At 34.3% G+C, this 12,901-nt stretch overlaps 1 protein-coding gene across 1 annotated transcript in view; it reads right to left on the reverse strand.

The window, feature by feature from the left end:
• Nucleotides 1-3,601: 3,601 nt before the first annotated feature.
• The window catches only part of LOC126312745 (serine-enriched protein-like), a 172,481-nt gene continuing 163,181 nt past the window's right edge, over nucleotides 3,602-12,901 (reverse strand). The window contains exon 9 of the mRNA XM_049992243.1: nucleotides 3,602-10,641. The gene's annotated coding sequence lies outside the window, so the exon portion shown is untranslated. The remainder of the gene's footprint in view (nucleotides 10,642-12,901) is intronic.

Consider the following 12,901-nt stretch of genomic DNA (forward strand, 5'->3'; position numbering starts at 1 on the left):
CGTGGAGGGTAAAAATTGTAGAGGGAGACCAAGAGATGACTACACTAAGCAGATTCAGAAGGATGTAGTTTGCAGTAGGTACTGGGAGACGAAGAAGCTTGCACAGGATAGAGTAGCATGGAGAGCTGCATCAAACCAGTCTCAGGACTGAAGACCACAACGACAACAACAACATGTAAATACTTGAAAAAATTTAAATGGATTATAATGTTAAGGCCAAATAAGTAATGTGTATGTATAAATTTATTTGTGAATTGTATGCATATGTGGACTGTTATACATAAATGTATGTGTGTATTTATAATCAATACTAAAAGTAAGAGATGTATATGTGTAAAATATATTACTGTATTTGAGGGCTGTTTTTCCATATGGTAGACCTATGTTGCTATATACTGTAAACCACAGAAAAAAATTCTGTTCAAAATTTATTGCAGTTCTTTTATTTGTCCTGTATGACTTTGTACCCCTGTACAATGTATGATTCAAAGACGCAATACATATACAGTGAAATATAATACTAAAATTTCCTTAGTCAGAGTATTGACTTGTGCTTCTTCATGTTCCTTGGTATTGTTGACATTCTAGCATTATAACAGCATCAGTGCTGACTATGAATGTAGCAAAAGGGAAGTTGAGGAAAGTTACAGTTACGGAGCAAAGTGTGGGCTCAAAGGGAAAAGGTATTCTTGAAGTAAGCAACAGAATTTATCTAAATAGATTTTTATTTCACATCACATTCAAAACATACACACAAAAGTTGTCACTTTTTTTTCCTGCTAGAAGTATTAGCTGTAAGCTTTTGTTTGATCGTGGATCTTAATGAATGACAAAGATGCAGATGGATCCGCAGGTTACAGACAACTTAAAAGGAGAGAGGTCAATTTCATTTGCACATCTGCATGACTGTTAAATGACTTTTTCAGCAGTTGCAATATGATCAGCATAGAAAAGAAAGGTTTCTTTCAGCACTGTTTTAAATACAAAGATACATTTCCATTCCTTTTTGAGAAGTTTGTAGAAAATGTTATATGTTCACTACATTTATTATTCATACAGACAGTTTACAATACTTTTAGTGTTGCAAAGGGTCAGACAAGTATGTATTTGTCTTATCCTTTGGCATATGTGCATATCTGTGTGCGTGTGGCCAGGTATATGTATGTATAAATTTACCTATATATCTACCGAAACAGTACACACACTTTTTTTTCTTTCTTTATTTTTTTTTTAGTAAAAAGTCTTTTCCTTCAAAACACAGATGTTACTATTCCTTTATAAAGTAGAATGCTTACTTTTTTTCTTAACAATCAATAGACAGTCATCACAGCAATATTAAACAGACAACAATAGCACAATGGGTTGTTTGTACACAGCATCAACACCAGATATGTGACGATACAGATGCTGTGTCCTTTCGTAAGACACTTAGTTTGCTTTTTTTTATTTATTTTATGATTACATTTTTTTACAATACATGTTCTTATCTACACAAGAAGTGCAGTACATGATGTGGGATTTTATAAGAAAATTGACAGATTCTTTTGTTTTTCTATCATTCTAAAAGCCCAATGCACAGTCTGCTGAGAGGTTTGTCACTGACTTGCTGAGAACGTTGTCACTTTAGTTTGGATACTGACTTTTTTTTACATAATAATACTACATATAAATCCTGCCAATGATTCGCAGAACATGGAATTAACTATCTAACAAATATTACAATGTAAAACATTGCTGTTTTATTGTCTTGAAAATTTAGCCACAAATACTCTGTATTTTGCTGACTTGGTACATAATTTTCTGGAGAGTTTGCATCACTCATTGTAATGAGATAATTCTTGTGTATTATAATAATCACATACCCAACTCTGATTTGTTCCATGATGACAGTGTAATAAAAATCCAATTTATGTTTCTTAATTGTAGAGAATGCTGTTTCAATAAAAAAAAAGTCTGAACATTTTAAGATTGGGTATATTTCTATATAACACTTCAATCATTATTTACAAAAAAAAAGAAACAAAACTTTACAAACCCTGAAACAATTACACAATTAGTTCAAAGGAAAGTTTTGTACTTATTCATCAAGAGTTCATTGGATTTTTTATATATAGGTTCCACTAACTGCATTAATGTAGACATAGTTGAAATGAAATGAATCAATAAAAGCACTGGGATTTAATGAAACATTATATACTCAGAAGCATGCTTTCATTAACATCATATGACTCTTGGGGAAAATGCATGACAATATTGGAATTTTGATCAGAAAGTAGCACATGTAAAAACTTTGGTAGTAATAATTGTAAATGTAAGATATCTAACAACAAATTAAGTAACTAACATTAAATAAAAATATATAATGTCTAAGACTGCTGGTAAGATTCCATGAGTGACCATTCACTAAATAAAATTTAACAAAACTGTAAAAGACAAATAAAATTAATTACATAATAAATTATTAACATTTTTCTGTCATACCAGAACCAAATCTAGCTTAGGGTCAGATAAACTTAAAAGGAATTTTCTTAATTCACATCTGAAATGTAGACATGTAGATGAGGAAATAATAGTAACTTATAATGACAGAACTTTCCTGCAAATATTTTAACAGCACCATTGTGGGATTAAAACAAACGTTTTTGATCTATGTAGTTGTGGTACATGAAACATGGCTTAGACAGATGTCATTCATTTGGCTCAATAAATGAATGCTTCTTTAAAGGATGCAGTTAAACTGCAGCAGCAAATGAAATGAATGTACATGAAGTCCCTCTAAATTAACTGTATCTGATTATCTGGGACCTAGATCAATGAATTTTGATGAAACTATCTACCAAAGTGATACTTTCACACTTTCTGTATTGGGAGAAGATGAGAATTGTTGCTGAGAATTTCCTGATAGCTTTGCTTCTTTCTGTTGGACAATTTGTCCAAGCTGACCTCTTAGTGCACAAGTTCCAGTCTGTGCTACTGAATTTTGAAAAATGAACATGAATTCGAAACATATTTTCTCAGATAAGCTGCACCAAATACAGGTGCAACCCTTATTGAGAAACAATCAAATTCATCAAATGTATGAAAGATTATCAGAAGGGATACAAAATGAACATAAATGCATGGTTTATGGGGTTATTTTCCATCTGCTAATGAATGTCTGTTTCATTCCACTGTCCTGCATCTTCCTGCCATCTAGATTTAGCTGTTCTTTCCTTATTGGTAATGGTAATTCAAATATATTTTTTTATTAAAAACTTCATGTTAGTCTACTTCTTCAGAGCTCCAATTTATTTTACTGCTTTAAGCAATTGGTCACAGCAGGATGCTCTTTTCCTACTTAAGATGATTTTTCAAAATACGGAGTAGATTTATTGGAAGGGATGGGTGGGCAGACACGTGGGAGGGTAGGACTACAAGGGAACAAAGAAGTTTATTTCATTTACTGTTCTCATCAAGCATCCAGTTTCACAGGGCTGTAATCTGAGCACCTTCAATTTCCACGTAGCATTATTCACATGAATGTGCACATCTATTTTGGGAATTTTTTATGCTAATAGTATATTTTACAGGATTTCTCTCAGCAGCTTGTGCTAACAGCTTTGATAGAGCTGCACCCACACTGAAAAATGGAACACACTGGAATGCAAAATAAAACACAAAATGCCTGGCAACTGAGTTAGAAGTGTCTATCATATGTTATGGCAAATAATGCACTAAAGTTCATATATTAGTTAAAAAATTTAATTTTCTGTGTTTTTTATACACAGTAGAGGTGCATATAGGTGACTGGAGGCAAAGAAAACTTTTACCAGGAATTCTCTACCATGCATCAGTTTTTGAAGTTTGAATGCCTGTAGAGTAATAGGAAAAATGAGGATACAGATTAAAAATTAACAAATGATTAGTGTACAGTATGAGAAAACAAAATTAATTATGTGGATATCATGTGCAGTTATACATTTTAATCTGCAAACAATGATAATTGCTTTAGTACTGGAAAATGAAAGACATACTTTGCATTGTATAACATAGAAGCAAACTGATGAAGCAAGGTATGCAGATATTTTATGTATTTAATGCATATTGCCATTACTAACAGTATAATATAAGTCATGTAATAACTGTTTCTCATATGGTTACAGATTAACGCAGAATAGTAGTTGGCCATTTTACCATGGCTTTCAGCAAAGATATGGTTGGAGAAAACAAAATAAAACTGAGCATTGAGAACTATTGTGACTATCAGATGCTTTCAGTGTGTCCCATTTATGAATCCATAATATTACTAGTGAGCGTTCATGTACAAAGAGACTCAGCCATGGAATGAAATGGAGGAGCCATGTGATTTCTTTCTTTTTTGCAAGAATTTATACTTAGTTTCCATATAAAACACAATTCTCTTTTATACATATTTAGTAACATGCTACGGTACTTAAAAATATATTTATGTTAGCAGTGCCACATACAATAAGGTATTTTTCAGATATATTTGTATATATGTTTATGTATATAATTTTGTAGAAATATGTCCTATGTTAACAGAAACTTAGTGGAATATATATCTTTCTTCTCTGTTTGAAGGAAGCTATTATTCAATATTCCATACAGCTGACACATACATGGAAAAAATCTTTCACAAAATTATACGCACAGCTTTAAACAATGAATTTTTTTAATTACTACAGTCAATTACGCTATGTTTCTTCCAGTCACACAAACATTAGATTGTATGAAAATATTGTGAACACTTATGCAGTATAGATGATCTGAGATGAATGAGAGTTGAAATAATACTTATGAGACACAACAGAAGGTGTCACTGTTGCAGTATACAGCTACCATTTCTGCTTAAATGAATTTTCACCTGCACTACTAACATTTCTGATCCACTGATTTAAGTGGGCTTATCACTTGACAAGTGCATTCTGCACTTACATAACGAAAAAATGTTTTTGGTTATAATTGATTTTGATAACAAGCAGTTAGAATGCATGTGAAACATTTCTACAAAATGCAAACAAAAATGAAACAGAAAGACAATATTTTACAATTTCTAGAAATTAGCCAACAGAGAAGTCATCTTTAGTCAATGTTTACCATGGGACATATTCTCCCATCTAACAACCTAATTGGTTATTTGTGAAAAATCTTTCCAACTTACTGTTTCTACCTTCACATGGGCATATGTAAAACAAGAAAAAAATAAATATTCTTATTGCATACTGCAACAAAGACTTCAGTAACACCTCCAATACACAGTCATTTTACATGTTTCAACCATTATAAACATTAATTGAAAATGAATGCAGTGAAATATCAGCAACTTTATTTCAAGAATTATATTTAAGACTTCTGGAGCTATGTAATATGATGTGCCAACACATAATGCAGTATAAGTTTGATGGGGTGGCACTCAACTCAGTCCAGTGTTTACTGTTGGTCTGCAAATGTAAGCTTATACATGCTAGTCACTAAACAATATTGATGCATGTAATGCTTTGCAATGGGGATAACAAAAATAATCTTCGAAGATGTCTCCTATTTTCAAGAAAATGTTGATGAAAGAAAGGCACACTGATCCAACTAAAGAAATGTATGGTTTGAACTCAACTTTTTTTAATATATAAAATCTGAGCTTGATAATTGGGATTGGTTCTTCTAGGAATCAGTTAGAAAACTGTATGTAATTTCAAGTTTTAAGTAAGAGTAGACTACATGGAAGACTAAACAAATTCGATTCCATCAATTTTATCATGTTCCTAGAAATGTGGTCTTTTTCTGTGTCATCAGTTCCTCACTAAGAAGTTTTCTCTGCTTGTTGGTGTTTCATTAGATGTGATTTGTTAAAACTGTAATCTTATATTGCTTGTTTTCATAACACTCTATTGCAGATTTTTATAAAATGACACATCTCTTTTTGATGAAGAAAGATTTAACTTTAAGTTTGTTGTAGTGTCTTGTAAACTTGCATGTAGATGATGAATTCTAGCTGCTTCTGCTAATTGTATTCATACATTCTTTGGGGAATAACAGCATTAAAGCACCTTTTTTATAATTATAAAGAATACCCCATGCCAAAAACATAGTTCACAATGGAGTTTAACTACTTTCACACAGTGTGACTGAATATAATGCTCACAGTTCAATGGATGAAGAGATGGTATGAGAAACAGTATTTTAGACTTGCTATGTAAAGTCTCTGAGAAAATTTTATGAGAACCTAAGCATGCATAGATATCTTTGAAAGCAATGATTATAACGAATATTAGTGCTTGCTGTAGGGCGGATTTTAAATTAACTACCTGCTGCCAATTGTAGGAACTGGGGAGAATCTGAATGCTTCATATTTGAGTGTGAATTACATATGAAAGCAGTGGTAATATCTGATCCAAAGTAATATCCAACATCCATACTTATTCGCCACCCTAACACAACTTTTGAATATCAGGAAGCTCTAATAAAAATGCAAGGAACATATTAGAAACAACTCCAGTAAGCATAATGCATCATTCAAAGTTCTGACATATCTCATCAGATTTAGTAATTATTAACAGATTTGAAGGTCAAACCAATGTTGCTTTAGTGTGGGTTTACAAGACAGTCTGTTACGGACTGCCTAAGTTAAACTGGAATCAAGAGTCTAACAGCTTAAAAATGTGCAGTAATAGCTTGCAAGCATGATTACAATACTTTTTTTAGCACTATGCCTCATTGAGAGAAGGTGATATTGTGATGTACAGCAGGAATACCCATGTGTAGGTGAGAATAAGCAAACAACTACCCATGAAATATTTGCTGGCATTTCACTGATTTTTCCTTCATGAATATATAGTTTAAATGTAAAACTAAAAGTAACAAAATTCAAAAAAGATTATATTTATTGCAGTTGAATGCACATAACTATGATACTGTCTTCTGCAAGGAGTATGTCAATGTCTGTAACCTAACAGATTAGAAAGCTGCACATATATATGTATATATGAGTCTTTTTAAAATACCACACAAAAATAACTTGTATTTATATACACTTTATACAAAGAGATCTTGTCTGTCCACCAGTAAAATAAACAATAAATTTTGTTTCCCTAGGCAAAAATATATCCTATTCTGGCACTCTGACATGCATCTGACTTGGTGTACTCAAAGGAAGAAAGTGAAATATTGTCGGAAAGGACTGACAAGTTAAAATGATATTGATGGTGATGATGTACTGGATGGGTTGAATGGAGAACTATTTCCACTGTCCATTGGCCACTTTCTGAGGCAATCAAATGAATTTCTGCAAATATACAAGTACCTCTATTTATTGCAGTTTCATTCTGATTGTAAAGTTCTTTATAGATATTTGTGCCTGTCTGACAAAGAGGTGTTTATATTTACTAGTTGCAAACAAAAATATATTACAGTTATTCAGCAATCAGAATCTTTTTTCCTGGTGGCTGAAAAATAATAAATTCGTTCAACAATAGGTATGGTCTGCTTGCGTAAGGAAAAAAGAAAAAGTTAGTACAGCAATTGGTATGCTGAGAAATGTGATCATTTAATAATCCCTGGCACTGCTGAAGAGTTTAGAAGCCAAGAGAAGAACGGAATTATGTGGATTATTATATTATTTTGATAGTCATAACTGTGAGTGATACAGTGGAATCACCATGCATAACTTCGAACCAACAATGGTGCAGTGGAATATAATTTCATGAATTGCCAATGGGCAATGTTGTTCTTTATTTCCTGAACTGTCCTTCCTATTTGTAGACTCTCTTCATAAATAGGCAACTACACACTTGATAATACATTTTTATATTGCAATTATAGGTTTTATTGGTGGGTTTCAACAACTATTTCAAATTACTTCTACGTTCAGTTTCATATGTAAAATAGCTGGTGCTCATAATTAATGAGTGAAGCCTGTAATTCATTACGGATTTTATCTGTGTCAAGTGATAATCCTGCTGAACTGTTTAAAGCTACATGAATTAACTGCCTTGGTAACAAGGACAGGTCATACTTAGGTGTGAACTACTCTTTAGTTCCCCATTGGTTTTGATGATGCTAGAGCATAAATTTTATCTCAAGTACACAAAATTAAACTGCCACTGGTGTGGCTGTAAGATTATGCTCCAGGTAATCCAGACAAGGGAAGAACTAAATAATTTGTTTACAGTGAGAAAATTGTGCTTTACCAATCAAATGGAAATTTCTGGCACTCAGCATGTGTAATTTAGCAGATAATTTCATTGAATGTTTATGCATTACTATATTTACTGTTTTATTTGGGTGGCTCACTGAAAAGAATCTTTAGTTTGTTCTTAAATAATATTATGTAAATGATCTGGAGCATATTTACCAGTGTATCCTGAAAATGTGTACTTTTGGGTGGGGGGACAGAATATATATGCATTACAGTTGTCCTTGTGTTATGATAGGACAAAGAGTGGCACTGTGTCTGATGTCAGAAACGGTGGGGAGAGAGCATGAATATGTTGATGGAGGAAATGAGCAGCATCAAACATATTATGAAACAATGCTGAAATTCACTGCAGTTGGGAGCATAACTGCACCAGCTTTATTGGTTCTCATTAATTAATATAAAATATAAAGGAATACAATATTCTTCACAGAAAATTGTAGCAAGCAGCAGTGCCAACCAAGTTGTGTATTCAGGTCTTGATACTACAGTAACACAGATCTTGTACATGAAATAAACACCCAATAAAGAAAGAAAGGGAAAGGGCTTGTTAGCTTGTTTTACCACAGTTAAGAAAACAATTCCACAAAATGAAGGCTGGTACAAATGTGGGGCAGAGCTGACCTGGTGGACAGATGTAACCTTACATCTAAAAATGAATGTCTATCAACTGCATACACCAATGTAAACAACACTGAACATCTTAAACACAAATGTATAATAGTGTACGAACCACTGTTATCTGATTATTTTTATCTGATTACAATAACTACACAAATAGTGACAACAAACTGAAGCACAAAGCTATGCCATTTTGTTTATTTGATATCTGAATGCAAAAACTATCCCTTCTTTTCTTATTTCAGACTTTCTGTGCCAAACCCAAAGTCAGTTTCTTATGAACCAGGAATTACTTGCAGAATGAAACATTTACTGTATTTTACACATGAAGAGGTATGTTAAAAACATAAGTCTTGTTTGTATTTTCAGTCAGTTATTGCCATGAGCAAATGTTTTCAGTGAGCATTTTTGCAAACTGTATTACTATATTCTAATATGTCATTAATTTCATAGCGATTGATACCTACCTCTGACTGACATGACCTTTCATTCATAATCATGATTTGTCTTCATCAGTCTACCTATCCCTTTCTGCATGTACTTCATCTCTCACAACAATATTGCTCCTGCATTTATTTTTCCCCTCTATCTTCTGTTCCTCTGCCAAGGAATATTAGCAGAATTAAAAATTTTAATATACCTCTCTTTTCCACCTTTTTATTATTAGGTAGTAAGAAATATGTTTTGGGGCAGCAAAATTGAAGATTGTTTTAATTCACCCTGTTAGCATGACCAGTTATGTGACTGTATTATGTCACCTGTTTATCTCATTATCCAGCAAATTCGTCATGACACTGCAAAACAATTGCTCATGTGTTTTAAAAGAAATGTAGCTGATAAGTTTTTAATGTGTTTGGAATTTTTATCATTGTTCAATAGGTGAATTAGCATCATTTTATTGGTAAATCTAAATAGAAAATCAACCAATGAAATTGGAACAGGTGAAATGAAATCAGTTTATGTGCTAAGCAATTATGAGAATCTGTGTTGAACCTACTGCAACACTTACTTGTGTAAGTAAAGTAAACACTTCTTATGGGTGGAAATACTTCTTATGGGTGGTTCTGGAAAGACACAGAATGTCTTGTTTCTTCACAAACTTAAATATGATATTCTGAGAATCAACAGGGTATTGTCATTTTCTATTACAACATGCAAATCTCTATATGTAACATTACATTTTTACAGACAACCTACAAATGAAATTAATCAAAGATAAAATATTGTCACTTGATTGTATGACATTTTCAATTCAGAAAAATAAAACTGAAACATATTTAAGGTGAAATAAATTTGCTAAATGGCAGCTGACAGTGTTAAGTCAAACTACCACTATAGCAAACATTTCTCAATCATTCTCACAAAACTGGTAATGGACTACAAGTTATCTTTAGATGCATACTCATGTATATATGAATACAAATATATGTATTCAGTTGTCTTCTTTGGACGTTTATTCAGCAATTATATTTTCTTTTTCAGTTTCAAGTTTTAGAACATGTTTTCATTTCACAGTAGCAAAGTTTTTTTCTGTTTTTCCTCTTACCTTCTCGATTTACACACAAATTTATCAACTGTGGTGGTTACAAGTGTAGTATGCATGACTGGGATAAAAATTATATTTGAAAATAGATTGTGTGACATGATTGTAATCACTTGGGTTGTCGATTTTTAATATTATTTTTGGCAATTATGAACTCTTTGGCAAATAGCTGCATACAAGTTTCACCTGGAGCTCGTGTGCAGACCTGTTCGATCCAGTTCTTCCACTATTTGGGAGGGGCAAGTGGAATTTTTCAGTTTATTTGTGATGTTTGAACACAATCAGATGACTGAAAAAGAAAAGGGGGTTAGTTCACTTTTCAAGATGACATGTAATGTGTGTGTGTGTGTGTGTGTGTGTGTGTGTGTGTGTGTGTGTGTGTGTGTAGGTACATTACATACTCTAGCAAAACTACACACTTGGCACACAGGCAACAACACCAACAACGAAGCTTGCATTCTAGTATTTGCACTGACCTCTGCTCCCAAATGTATAAACGATTCTATTGTCTTCACTATCTTAAGCTTCAATTACTAACAAAGAGATAGAGGGGCTGGCCAGTACTTACCTCAGCTCAGTACAGCCGATAGAAACACAAAAAACAACCGAAAATTTAAGCTCCTAGCTTTCGGAATAAATGTTCCTTCATCAGGGAGGAGAGAGGGGAAAGAAAGGGAAGAAGGGAAAGTGGATTTAGTTACTCACAACCCAGGTTATGAAGCAACAGGGAAAGGAAAACAGGGAAGGTAGCAAGGATGGAGGCATGGTTGTCAGAGGGAAGCCAAAGATATTCTACTGCAGGTACTGTGCCAGCTTCAAACCAAAGAGGATGCATACAGAAGTAAAGAGGTGTATAGTATAAAGATGTAGTATGGAAAGATGCATGAATGGCTAAAGAGGAAAGGGAAAGAGGAGAAGACTGAAAAGTAAATGGGAGTGAGTTTGTTTAACGTAGGTTTAGTCCAGGGGGATGGCGGGATGAAAGGATGTGCTGGAGTGCAAGTTCCCATCTCCGCAGTTCAGAGGGACTGGTGTTGGGTGGGAGAAGCCAAATGGCACATACAGTGTAGCAGGTTCCTAGGTCCCTAGAATTATGCTGGAGGGCATGCTCCGCTACTGGGTATTGGACATCTCCTAGGCGGACAGTTCGTCTGTGTCCGTTCATGCGCTCAGCCAGTTTAGTTGTTGTCATACCGATGTAAAAGGCTGTGCAGTGCAGGCATGTCAGCTGATAAATGACATGTGTAGTCTCACACGTGGCCCTGCCTTGAATTGTGTATGTTTTCCTAGTAGCGGGGCTGGAGTAGGTGGTTGTGGGGGGATGCATGGGGCAGGTTTTGCAGCGGGGTCGGTTGCAGGGGTAGGAACCGCTGGGTAGAGAAGGTAGTCTGGGAATATTGCAGGGTTTAACAAGGATGTTACGGAGGTTAGGGTGACGACGAAAGGCAACTCAGAGTACCTGCAGTAGAATATCTTTGGCTTCCCTCTGACAACCATGCCTCCATCCTTGCTACCTTCCCTGTTTTCCTTTCCCTGTTGCTTCATAACCTGGGTTGTGAGTAACTAAATCCACTTTCCCTTCTTCCCTTTCTTTCCCCTCTCTCCTCCCCGATGAAGGAACATTTATTCCGAAAGCTAGGAGCTTAAATTTTCGGTTGTTTTTTGTGTTTCTATTGGCTGTACTGAGCTGAGGTAAGTACTGGCCAGCCCCTCTATCTCTTTGTTAGTAATTGTTTCACATATTTATATGAGATTTTCCATTAATTAGTTAGATCACCTATCTGAAGCTTCACTAGTTCCATTACAGTATTGGCAAGAATTAGCATAAAATACCTAGAAGTGACTATCCAGAGTGACCAAAGTAGAGCAGCAACATGAAACAAACAGCAGAGTAAGCAGATACCAGATTGTGATTCATTGGGAGAATCTTGAGGATGTAATTCATACGTGAAGGAAGTGGCTCACGAAACACTCATTTGACTAATTCTTGAACACTGTTCATCAATATGGCAGACTTACAAAATAGGATTAATAGACTATACAGAGAAGAGTCAACAAACAGTCGTACATTTCATCATGGGATTCTTTAGTTGGTATGTGGGCATTATGGAGTTGCTTAACAGACTCCAGAGGCAGGTTCTACAAGAGAGTGACTGTGCATCATGTAGGGGATCACTGTTGAAGTTTCAAGAGCTTACATTCCAAGGGGAGTCTAGTAACATGTTATTTATTCCATATCCCTCTCATAAAATGATTGCAATGAGAAAATTAGAGAAATTAGATGTCATATGGAACATTGTTCTTGATCTATATAAATGACCTGGGTGACAATCTGAGCAGCTTTCTTAGGTTGTTCGCAGATGATGCTGTAATTTACTGTCTAGTAAGGTCATCCGAAGACCAATATCAGTTGCAGTGTGATGGTGTGGCAGGTGGCAGTTGACGCTAAATAACGAAAAGTGTGAGGTGATCCACATGATTTCCAAAAGAAATCCGTTGGAATTCGATTACTCGATAAATAGTACAATTCTCAAGGCTGTCAATTCAAC

Source organism: Schistocerca gregaria, unplaced genomic scaffold (genome assembly GCF_023897955.1).
Source record: "Schistocerca gregaria isolate iqSchGreg1 unplaced genomic scaffold, iqSchGreg1.2 ptg000449l, whole genome shotgun sequence".
Taxonomy (NCBI): domain Eukaryota; kingdom Metazoa; phylum Arthropoda; class Insecta; order Orthoptera; family Acrididae; genus Schistocerca; species Schistocerca gregaria.